General features: G+C 39.5%; 1 protein-coding gene across 1 annotated transcript in view; it reads left to right on the top strand.

Moving 5' to 3' along the window:
- Window positions 1-12217: 12217 nt before the first annotated feature.
- MCF2 (MCF.2 cell line derived transforming sequence) overlaps window positions 12218-13041 on the top strand; it is a 122801-nt gene continuing 121977 nt past the window's right edge. Inside the window, exon 1 of the mRNA XM_055267372.2 lies at window positions 12218-12386. The gene's annotated coding sequence lies outside the window, so the exon portion shown is untranslated. The remainder of the gene's footprint in view (window positions 12387-13041) is intronic.

Below are 13041 nucleotides of genomic sequence, written 5' to 3'. Positions count from 1 at the left end.
CTCCCAGGTTCACACCATTCTCCTGCCTCAGCCTCCCGAGTAGCTGGGACTACAGGTGCCTGCCACCACACCTGGCTAAATTTTTTTGTATTTTTTAGTAGAGACAGGGTTTCGTCGTGTTAGTCAGGATGGTCTCGATCTCCTGACCTCGTGATCCGCCCGCCTTGGCCTTCCAAAGTGCTGGGATTACAGGCGTGAGCAACTGCGCCCGGCCCACAGATTTTTTAAAATTATAGCATGTAACTGACTAAAAATCCAGAGTAGTATATCAGAACCTAGTGTACACTTTTGGACTGTACTGCACTCTCAGGGTAGTGCCCTCTTCTTCCCACCCCAGAGTCCCCGGAACCATGTAAATAAAAACCTCTGCAGCTGGCTGGGTAGTCACGGGTTCAAGATATTCCTCTAGACCTCTCTGACCTGCTTCCTGTGTTGAGCCTCTCATGCATGGAATTCCAAAGAGCTAGACTCATTGACGTTGCCGTTTATCTTCCCCTTTTGTGGAGACTCCATGGGACACTGCTAATCTTTTTGCCTTTGCCTCCATGCTCCACAGCCTAACAACCCAGGCTGTCTCGGGCTCCCAGGATGCTGCAGACCAGCCCTCCAGCTTGCCTTTCTCTTCGGGAAGAACAGACACTATATACAAAATGGTGAGGGATAGGCTCTGGGTGAGGCAGCCCTAAGAATTTTTCTGAATGAAGTTTATGGGCTTTAATGCATAGGCTTTGGTACCAACCATTTTGTCTGCTCAGAAATGTTCTGATTCTTTGGGGTGTTTGAGATAGTTAATATTGCCTGGTAAATGATTTCTGAGGAGTACTTTGACAATGAATTGTATAATTTGCTAAATTCAGGTGTGACAAAGGGTCACTATTGTGTAGGGGAGACAGTATGATATGGTGGAAAGAATACTAGAATCAGGGGGATCTGAGTTCAATTTTTAACTCACCCATGAATAAGTTATATGACTTTGGGCAAGTCACAATCTCTCTCAATCTCAGTGCTCTAATCTGTAAAATGGGTGTGTATTAGGTTTCTCCAGAGAGACAGAACCGACAGAGAGAGAGAGAGAGAGAGGCGTGGAGAGGAGATTCACAGGGAAATTGGCTCAGGTGATTATGGAGGCTGAGAAGTCCCACGACAGGCCATCTACAAGCAGGAGAACGAGGAAAGCCAAGTAGAATGGTGCAGTCCAAATCCAAAGGCCTCAGAACCAGGGAAGCCAATGGTATGACTCTCAGTCTGAAGCCATAGGCCTAAAAACCTGGTGAGCCATTGGTGCTAGTCTTAGAGTCCAAAGACCAGAAAACCTGGAGTTCTGATGTCCAAGGGCAGCAGGTGAAGGGTGTTCCAGCTCCAGAAGAAAGAGTGAATTCTCCTTTCTTCTGCCTTTTTGTTCTGCACCCTGAGCAGATTGGCTGATGCCCACGCACAATGGGTAAGGGTAGATCTTCCTTACTTAGGTACACTGGTTCTAATGCCAGTCTCTCCTGTAAGCACCCTCACAGACATACCCAGAAATAATGCTTTGCTAGTTACCTGAGTATCCCTTAATCCAGTCTAGTTGACACAAAGAACAATTCATCATGGGGGAACATACCTACCCTGTAGTGTGGAGAGAGTTATATGAGATCATGCATGTTAACACACCTACCACAGACCAGGCGCAGCAGCTCACACCTGTAATCCCAGCACTTTGGGAGGCTGAGGCAGGCAGATCACCTGAGGTCAGGAGTTTGAAGCCAGCCTGGCCAACATGGTGAAATGCTGTCTCTACTAAATATACAAAAATTAGCCGGACGTGGTGGCGGGCGCCTGTAATCCCAGCTACTCGGGAGGCTGAGGCAGGAGAATCGCTTGAACCCGGGAGGCAGAGGTTGCAGTGAGCTGAGATTGCGCCACTGCACTCCAGCCTGGGCGACAAGAGCGAAACTCCGTCTCAAAAAACAAAACAAAACACCTAGCCCAGATTTTAGCTTTAGCATATACTAGGCACTCAGAAATTGTAAAACATCTTAACAGTTTTATTAAACCATAAAATAGGAAACAACCCAAAGGAAAAAAAAATGCTTTCCCAAAGCATCCAACCTAACCCCATAATTTTACATAGAAGAAAACTGAGGTCCAAAGAAGGGGAGATGGTATGTCCAGAGTCACACAACCAATTAACTACAGTACAGAGGCAGGACCAGATGTCCTGTCTCTGGAATTAGGAAATAGCACTTTTCCCCGTTTCACATACTTCCAGTGTTTTGAATTTCTATAATCAACAGTCATTAGTTTTTTCTTCTGTTTTACTTTCCACTTGGTAAACCCAATTTTGCCTCCTGGAGCAATACAAAACAAGATTACTTCCTCTTTGACAAGATAGCTTTTCACATATTCCAAGGTTACCCTCATGTTCATTGATTTCTATTCCAAGATCCCCATCTCCAATGCTACCAACTCATCCTTTGTATGGCAAGCTCTCCAGAACCAACACGGTTCCAGTCACCTGTCTCTGGCTAGGCTCCCATTCATCAATGTCTCTCTTAAAAGGTGGCACTTATAGAGCAGAGTGCAATATTGCAGCTACGTGGCAAAATGATTAGCTTCCTCAGTCTATTAACTCTGTTTCTCTTGTGGCAGCCAAAGACTGCATTTGCTTTCTTTTTGTTGTTGTTGTTTTGGGACAGGGTCTTGCTCTGTCACCCAGGCTGGAGTGGTACAGTGGTGCAATCTTGGCTCACTGCAACCTCCACCTCTGGGGCCCAAGCAGTTCTCCTGCCTCAGCCTCCCAAGTAGCTGGGATTACAGGTGTGCACCACCACTCCCAGCTAATTTTTATATTTTTAGTAGAGACTAGGTTTTGCCATGTTTGCCAGGCTGGTCTGGAACTCCTGGCCTCAAGTGATCCTCCCGCCTCGATCTCCCAAAGTGTTGGGATTACAGGTGTGAGCCACTACGCCTGGCCCTGCATTTGCTTTCTTTATCAGTCACTTCATGCTGTTTGCCCAGATATTTTTTACGTAAATTGTCGCCAAGCCATGGGTCCCTATATTACTGTCCCTGGGCGGATGTAACAAATTACTACAGACTTTGTGGCTGAAAATAATAGAAATTTATTCTCTTTCGCAGTTCTGGAACCAAGAACTCTAAAAAGAAGGTGTCAGCAGGGCCACACACTCACTGAAGGTTCCATAAGAGTCCTTCTTTGCTTCTGCCAGTTTTTGGTGGTTCTAAGTCCTTGGCTTATGGCTGTATAATTCCTCTCTCTGTCCATCTCCACATGGCCTTCTCCTCTCCTCGCTTTGTCTCTCTTTTGTGTGTATCTTACAAGGATTCTTGCCATTTAATTTAGGACCCTCCAGGATAACCTCATCTTGATATCCTGAATTTAATTACATCTGTAAAGAGCCTTTTGCCAAATAAGATCACATTCACAGGCCCCAGGGATTAGGGCAAGGACATATGTTTTTGAGGACCACCAACCCACTACAGCTTCCCATCCTATAATTGTATAATTGGTTTTTGGAGCATGAAGGCAGAACTTTTTACTTACCCTTTTTGTTCTAATTTCCATTTCCCAGATCACACTAGCTGGTTTAAAAATTGCATCGCAATAATAGGAGTATGATGTTTTGCTGATTTTGTGCTTAACCTGCTACTGTGGGACCCTTAGTCCCCCACCAAAGTCATCTCTTTTGCAGGTTCTCATAAGAGCTCATGGAGACGGCTCTCTCCATATGGCATCTGAAGGTCTCTTCTGTTTCTTCTCTGCCTCCCACAGTGAGGTATCTGTGGCCACAAAGCTGCTGTGAAGGTGTTCCATGGCTGCCTGATTACACTAATACCACCTTTCACCATGGATACCACCATGCGATTGATGCTATCTTTCCAGATGTAGGTGTCATGGGGGGAATCCCTGTCTCCATCTCTTTTGTGATCCCTAGACAATTTCCCTTGTGTTCCCTCCATCTCACACAGATAACCTATAGTGCCTTGTTTGTCTAACAGGAGGAGGTCCCATGGGGTCTGCTCCCCCGTGGGCCTGAGGCAAAGGACAACCTGAGTGATGGAGACATACGCCTCCTGAAATTGGGCCAGAGTCCCAGGTTATCTGCTTCCACTACTCTCTGTGCTTCCCTTTTCATGTCACTTGTTCAGTATCTTCCTTCTCTGCTGGCCTGCAGGCTCCACTGAGGGCAGTGAATAAATCAGTCTTGTTCATCGGTAGATCCTTATTGCCTAGTGCAGTGGCAGCCACACAGTGGGACCCTAAGGAAATGTTTGTTGAGTTAATAAGTGCTGAACAACTAGTGGCACTAAATCACCTGAGAAAAAGTTGTGAGAGTCACAATCTGTCACTCTGTACCTGTACCGTTATCATCCCAAAGCAGTATGGCATGGGAGGTAAGCAGGTGGACTCTGCCACTTACAAGTAGGGTGACCTTGAGCAAGTCACTTAACATATCTGTGTGTCAGGCTCGTCATCTGTAGATTGGAGATATTATCAGTACCTACATCATATGGTTGTTGTGTGGGTCAACTACATGTAAAATGCTTAGAGCAGTACATGGCACAACATACCCTATATAAATTTGATTAATAACATCATACTTTATTATCTTACATATTTCCTCCAATTATACTTGTGAGCTCCTTAAGTACAGGGACCTTGTCTGCTTTTGCTCCCCGTATATCCCTCAGTGGCTAGTATAGTGTCTTGAAAATAGTATGACCTCAATATTTGTTGAATGAATGAACAAATGAACCTACTATACTAAGAATATTTCTCCTTCTAATAATTAGCCTAATTACTGTCTGTGGGCCTTGACATATTCCGTAAGTGACTTCCTTCCTATGAGGCAACTCAGTCCCTTTCTCTGGATCTGGACCTGCTGCCAAGTCATCTTTCAGATCTTCTAGACATACTCACTTATGGATGGATTCTGGAGAAAGAACAATTTTAGGTCCAAGTGGAGACCTTGCTACGCTGGACTTTAACCTAAATATCCCAATCTGCTGAGATATTTAAAATCTTGGTTCTATAATCTCTGGTAATAATGCTACCTCCAAAGTCTGTAGCATCTGCTAATTTTATATACATGCCTTTTAAGATTTGATTCAAGTCATCAATTCCAAATAAATAACTTCGTTTGACTGCAATAAATTACACAACTCTATACTGAAAATTGTCTATGGGAAAGAACTAAAAATATAATCATTACAATCACAAGTCAGCAATCATGAATGAGGAAATTCTAGAAGTAATAACTGCTTTTTGAATATATAATAGATGATAGCTAACGTAGAAGGTGGCAGACATTAGTGATTTATACTACTGAAAAATAGTGAATATAATATTGAGTTCAATACTAAATTCATATAAAGAATCAACTTGAGAGTGTAATTTCCTCTTAAGATAGAAGTATCAGAGTCAAATATGTTTTCAGTACAGTTCAGCACCATGCATATTTGCAGGAGAAATTCTTAGACTTCTCCAATAATTAGGCTCACGTGAGCTATCATAGGACAGATGGCTCTGCTATTTAAAACAAATTATAACCTTTAAAGATGAACATGTACTACTGAAATCTAAGTATAAATTTGCTTTGCATTTTAATTGAATGGTACCATTATTTAATAGGTGAAGCTGATATGAAGACTTCAGTGTTTTTTTTTAAATAAAGTAAGAATACATCATAAATGACAAAAATATTAGGCAAAGCTTATTTATGCAATTTGCCAATATTTCTGGAAGCTTGAAAAAAGCCTTTTCCTGACGTTTAAATTATCTGTTCTATTGGATAATTTTGGAACTTAAAAGGGATGACAAATTTTTATCTTGTTTTTTTTTCCCATGCCTTAAAGTTGACATGTGTGTAAAATTTGGATAGCAATTTTAACTTTCATGTCAATCACTGATGTGTCATGAAAAGGTGTATGTAACATAGTGTTCGCCGATGGCACATTGAATATTTTCCCCCAAAGATTCTACTTTTGATGATGAAAAATCTTCTGACCATATGATTGAAATCACTGTCTAGTCCAGTGTTTAGATGTCAGTGTTTTGGGCCAGGTGCAGTGGTTCACGCCTGTAATCCCAGCACTTTGGGAGGCCAAGGTGGGTTGATCACCAGAGGTCAGGAATTCGAGACCAGCCTGGCCAATGTGGTGAAACTCCATCTCTACTAAAAATACAAAACTTAGCTGGGCATGGTGGTGCATGCCTGTAATCCCAGCTACTTAGGAGACTGAAGCAGCAGAATCTTTTGAACCTGGGAGGTGGAGGTTGCAGTGAGCCAAGATCACGCCACTGCACTCCAGCCTGGGTGACAGCGTGAGACTCCATCTCAAAAAAAAAAAAAGGAAATCAGCAGCTTATAAATGAGTAACTAGTTTTAAGAAGGGGCAAGGCATGTTGAAGATGAAGCCCACAGTGGTAGGCTGTCTACATCAATTTGCAAGGAAAAAAATTTATTTTCACTGTAATTGAAGAAGGCCAACAATTCCCAGAAGGAACAATAGCCAACACCATAGGTATCCCAATTGATTCAGCTTACAAAATTCTGACTGAAAAATTAAAGTTGGGCAAACTTTCCACTCGGGCGCCAAAACCATTGCACACAGATCAGCTGCAGCAGAGTGTTCAATGGCAATTCAAACAAATGGGATCAAGATCCTGACAGCTGTAACAGGAGATGAACATGGCTTTACCAGTACAATCTTGAAGACAAAGCACAATCAAAGCAATGGCTACCAAGTGGTGGAAGTGGTCCAGTCAAAGCAAAAGTGGACCAGTCAAGAGCAAAAGTCATGGCAACAGTTTTTTGGAGATACTCAAGGCATTTTGCTTGCTGACTTTCTGGAGGGCCAAAGAACGACAACATCTTTAGCACATCTTTAGGCACAGCTTTAGCAGAAAAAATGCCCAAGAAAACCTCACCAGAGAGTCCTTCTCCATCATGACAATGCTCTTGCTCATTCCTCTCATCAAATAAGGGCAATTTTGTGAGAGTTTTAATGGGAAATCATTAGGTATCCACCTCACAGTCCTGATTTGGCTGCTCCTGACTCTTTTTTTGTTTGTTTGTTTCCTAATCTTAAAAATCTATAAAGGGCATCTGTTTTTCTTCTGTTAATAATGTCAAAAAGACTAAATTGACATCTCTTTCCTAAATGGCTGGTATCATCATTTACCAAAGTATCTTCATCTTTATGGATCTTATGTAAGAAATAAAGTTTATATTTTAATTTTTATCTTTAAATTTTATTTTCCACAAACTTTTTGAAGTCCTCTCATATTTGGAATTTTTAACAATAGAGGTATGAAAGAACAAATTCTGCAATTGTAATCTGTTAACCTTATTTCAACACTAGTTTGATATTGAAAGCCTAGACATGTTTTTCTTCACACTATTGAAAAGCTATTGTCAGTGGGAAATGAGTATGCTTTCATGCTTAGTAAAAAATACGTATTCAAAATAATAAACAGTATGATCTCAAAATGACTGAAAAAAAAAAAGCCATAATGTTAACTGTGGTTGCCACTGAGTGATGCAGTTAAGGCTAGGGTTTGCTTTTCTGTTTCTTTGTGCTTTTTCATAGTTTGCAAGTCTTCCACAATGAGCATGTTTTACAAAAAGTGACAAAAAATAAAACCTTTATGAATAAAAGTGTAGCAAGTTTGAACAGTTTAGTACTGTACTCCCGTTTCCTATGTACCAGCTTTAATCTGAAGTCCTGTTGTAACTTTGTTAGCGAACTCTTTTTGGTTGATACTAAAATCTGCACTGTGGATCCGTAACAGCTGTGCTTTTGTGTGAAACATGGTACAAGTGAAGTGCTATGCCTAACACCAGGGCTGTGATGCCTCTGTTCACTTACAACTTCATTTTCAAACATGGGAAGCTTCCATGATAGAGTGAGTATTGCTTGGCTGCAAATTAAAGACAGCGATGTGGGAACACAAGTTCCCTGTGCGTTTTCCGAGTGAACACTTTCTCGGATGCCTTTCATTATCCCTCTCCTCTCAACTCTTCCACTCCCTAGCTTCTCTTGTACAGTGGTCAGTGGGGTGATTTTCTTGTACCTCCACTCTCTGTGCCCTGGGTTGGGAATATAACACCAGTATGATGCCAATGAGTGTTCACAGAGAGTTGGAGAAAAGAGGTGGCGGAGATTAAAATGCATAAATCATAGAATTCCCAAAAGAATATTTTTAAGACAAGTTAATGAGTAACTCTGTCCTTTTGGTACAAGAAACAAACCAGAAAGCAAACAAAATGCATAAAAACTATTTGTTCAAATTGTGAAAACTATCTTGCATTATTATATTGTAAGAATAAGTTTAGAAAACTGTTGCACTTCAGGCAAAAGTCCGTTTTAATTGACCTGAGGTTTTGCTAAATTCAATAAGAATTTTATTTTTTTCTGATTATACTGATGATACTTGCTCAAAATCAAGCAATACCTAATAATATAAACATAAAAGTCACTTAGTATTGCAACCCCCCTGAGGTAACCATATTTTTTTGAATATGTATATGTATATATACACATATACACAACATACATACATATATAATTTTGTATATATTGAACTATGTTATACGCACTATAATTTTAAACCATAAAAAGTCATATGATTGTTCTATATAAATTAATTCATATATATATGACTGTTTTAAATAGCTGTGTGGCATTTCATTTATTTCATGCACATGGTTTAACTATTTCCTAGTTTATTATATAAATTTCTTCTCCTCCTCCTGCCTGCTATTATGAATAACATGGCAATGTATTCTGTACAAATATATTTCCATTCCTGCCAGATTAGCTTCTTGGTGTAAAATCAAAAATTTGGAATTCCTAGGGCAAAAGATGTGTACATGACAAACTGTCTTTTAGAAAAGCTGTATCAATCTGTGCCCCCAACAACAGTGAGCCAGTTTACCCTCCCCGTTTGCAGCATTAAGTGCTCTCCATCTTCAATCACTCCTCATAGATCTGGGGTCAGCAACCCACTCAGCATCTTTAGGGCTGTAGGGAAAAAAAGATAATTAAGAATGTCTGACCAAGACTATATGTGGCCCACAAAGGGGGACATTTCTATTATCTTAGCTGTTTACAGAAAAAAAATTTGCCAACTCCTGGATTAAAGGAAAAATAGTGTTTACTCTTGGTAATATTAGCTTTTCTTTGCTTATCTGTGAGTTCAAATAGATTTTCCATGTATATGTGGGTGTTTATATTTCTTCTTTTGTCAGTTACACTTCCTTTACCCATTGTCCTATTAAGTTGCTCATCTTTTTTCCTTTTTTACTCATTATAATTCTGTATATTAGAATATGTGCATTTTGTCATGTATTTCACAAGTATTTTTCTCTGTGTCAGTCATTAAGAATGTATCTTTTATATTGCACAGAAAGTTTAGTGTTTATGCAGTCAAAGCAGATATTCCGAGAATGATAGCAGGTGCTACTTTAGATATGGTAGTAAAAAAAGTTCTCTCTGACAAGGTGACATTTGAGCAGAGAACTGAATTAAGTGAGAGAGGGAGCCATTCATATATATGGATGAAGGGGAATCCAGGCCATGTGAACAGCAAATGCCCAGACCCTGAGATAGGAGCTTTCATGGCATATTGGAGGTACTGCCAGGAGGTCACTGTGACCAAAATGGAGGGAGATTGGTAGGAGTTGAAATTAGGTATGGAAGGATGAGAGCATGTAGAGCTGTGTAGGCTATGATAAGGACATTAGATTTGATTCTGAATTCCAGTAGAAGTCTGGAATATTATGAACAGAGGAGTGACATAATCTCACTTAAGTTTTGAAAGGATCACTTCTATTTTTGGTATCTTTTAAAAATATGTGTTATATTTTCTTGTTATAAACTAAATGCATGTCCATTTTCAATGATATAGATAACATACAAAAAAGAACCAAGTAAGGATGATAGTATTTTAATAAGCTTTTCTGGAGATATATATATATGTATATTTACCTTTATCTACATATATTAAGGTTAGGACATACCTTAAAGATCTTCTGGCCCAGAAATAAATCCAGGCATTTATGGTCAACTGATCTTCAAAAAAGTTGCCAAAAACACGCAATGGAGAAAAGACAGCCTCATCGATAAATGGTGTTGGGAAAACTGGATATACACATGCAAAAGAATGAAATTAGACACATCTCACACCATGTGCAAAAATCAACTCAAAAACTCAAAATGGATTAAAGACTTAAAGGTAAGACCTCAAACTGAATGTTCTTACCACAAAGATATGACAAATATATGAGGTCATGGATATGCTAATTACCCTGATTTCATCATTATACAATGTATACACGTATTAAAACATCACACTGCACTCCATAAATATATATGTGTGTATATATATATATATATATATATATATATATATTTGCTATGTGTCAATTCAAAATAAATAAGTAACATAGAAGAAAAGTTTCTTGACATTAGTCTAGGCAGAGATTTTTTGGATATGACCCCAAAAGCACAGAGGAAATATAGACAAATGGGATAGCATTAAACTAGAAAGTTTTCTGTACATCAAAGGAAACAACTGAGTCAAAAGACCACCTATGGAATGGGAAAAATACTTACAGACCATACATCTGGTAAGTGGTTAATACCCAAGTTATATAAAGAACTCAACTCATTAGCAAAAAGAAGTAGTAAATAACCCAGTTAAAAATGGTCAAAGAACCTGAGTAGACATTTCTTAAAGACATACAAATAGCCAACCAGTATATGACAAAATGTTCAACATCACTTATCATCACAAAAATGCAAATTAAAACCACATTTAGATAACATTTTGCACCTGTTAGGGTAGCAATGATCAAAAACATAAGATAACAAGTGCTTGTGAGGATGTGGAGAAAAGGGAGCCCTTGTTGGTGGGAATGTAAATTAGCACAGCCACTATGGAAAACAGTATGAATGTTCTGGCCCAGAAAAAAATCCAGGCATTTATGGTCATATGATCAATTACCATATGATCCAGCAATGCCACTACTGGGTATATATCCAAAGAAAATGAAATCAGTCTGTCAAAGAGATATCTACACTCCTATGTTCATTGCAGCACTATTCACAATAGCCAAGATATGGAAGCAACCTCAAGAAAATATATATATATATATATATATATATATATATATATATATATATATACACACACACACACACACACGAATGCTATTCAGCCTTTAAAAAAGAATGAAATTCTGTCATTTGTGACAGTACGGATGAACCTAGAGGACATTATGCTAAGTGAAATAATCCAGACACAGAAAGAAAAATACTGCATGATCTCTGTTTTAGATGGGGAATCTAAAAAAGTCAAACTCATAGAAGCAGAAAGTAGAATGGTGGTTTCCAGAGGATGGGGCAGGGTTTTGGGAGATGTTGGTCAAAGGATACATCATTACACGTAGACAGGAGGACAAAGTTCAAGAGATCTATTTTTTAATTTTTAAAATTCTTTTCATATTTTTATTTGTATATATTTTTTGAGATGGAGTCTTACTTTATTGCCCAGGCTGGAGTGCAGTGGTGTGATCTCAGCTCACTGCAACCTCTGCCTCTTGAGTTCAAGCGATTCTCCTGCCTCAGCCTCCTGAGTAGGTGGGATTACAGGTGTCTGCCACCACACCCAGCTAATTTTTGTATTTTTAGTAGAGATGAGGTTTCACCATGTTGGCCAGGCTTGTCTCGAACTCCTGACCTCAAGTGATCCACCCACCTCGGCCCCGCAAAGTGCTAGGATTACAGGCGTGAGCCGCTGCACCCTGCCAAGAGACCTGTTGTACATCATGATAACTATAGTTAATAACAATACATTGTGTACTTGAAAACTGCTAAGAGAGTAGATTTTACATGTTCCCACCACAAAAAGGATACATATGTGAGGTAAAGAAAGTATTAATTAGCTTGATTTAGCCATTTCAGGATGTATACATACATCAGAAATCATATTGTACACCATACAATTTTTATTTGTCATGTACAAAAAAAGATATGCCCAGCTTCTGCATTTTGTGCAAAAGTATTTTGTTTTCAAACTGTCGGGCTAACTCTTGAGTGGGCGTTCTGTTTCTCCAGATTTGTCCTTGTAAATAAAAAAAAAAATTAGGTCTCTTTCCTCTACTGTGATACAGTGTATGATTTATAATTTTGTTTCTGGGTTCTACTTCAAGTCAAGGCTTCTCTACACTTTCAGTTGCTGACATCAGATTGGCTTTGAAACTTTTTTTCATGTTAAGAGCAAGAAGGCTTTTGTTCTTGGAGCAGACAGAGAGTATTGTACATTCTTTTGGCCGAGGAAACAGAATGAGCTGCGACAGCCTTAAGGACAAACATTTGTGGTAAGAAATTCTTTACCTTAGAGTAATATAAGAAATGGATTGGGGCAATGAGTGGGTGAGTCTTGGAATAATTTTATAGATAGCGTCCCCCATAGCCAGTCATTTTCATTCTTGTAGTAGTTTCCCCTTTTCCCCAGAATCCCCCATTTCTAGGACCAATGATTTGCAGGACACAGTGCGGTTCTTGTAAAGGTGTATCCGTCCATACAGACTGCAATAACCTGCTTTGGGTTTCTTCGACAGTTCTTTGTCTACTGTTCAGTTTCTTCTAAAATAATTAGGATTCCCAAGTAAAGGCAGGTGGGAATTTCTCAACTCTGGATTAGAACTTCACCACTGTAAACCTGGAACTATTAGTATAACAAATCTGGTGTGCACCTGGGCTTCATGGGATGGCTGTACCTTGGTGTGGTTCCTATGCAATATTTCGGCCTCAGTCTCTGAGCCCTCTAGTGATTAGGACTTGAGAAATTGCCTTGTGAACTTGCATATGGTTGGCTTATAAATTTGGACAGCAGATTATTTATTTCCAGTGGGTAAAAGACCATTCCATTATTTGTGTCCAGTTCTTTTTAAGCACGCAAATTTTCCAGACCAAGAAGAACTACCTTGGTCCCCAGAAGGTAGCCGGGGGGATGTAGACTTGGAGAGCAAA

The sequence above is a fragment of the Symphalangus syndactylus genome, chromosome X (assembly GCF_028878055.3).
Source record: "Symphalangus syndactylus isolate Jambi chromosome X, NHGRI_mSymSyn1-v2.1_pri, whole genome shotgun sequence".
NCBI classification, from domain to species: domain Eukaryota; kingdom Metazoa; phylum Chordata; class Mammalia; order Primates; family Hylobatidae; genus Symphalangus; species Symphalangus syndactylus.
The sequence above is the reverse complement of the archived record's forward strand: the minus strand, read 5'-3'. Positions and strand labels throughout refer to the sequence as shown.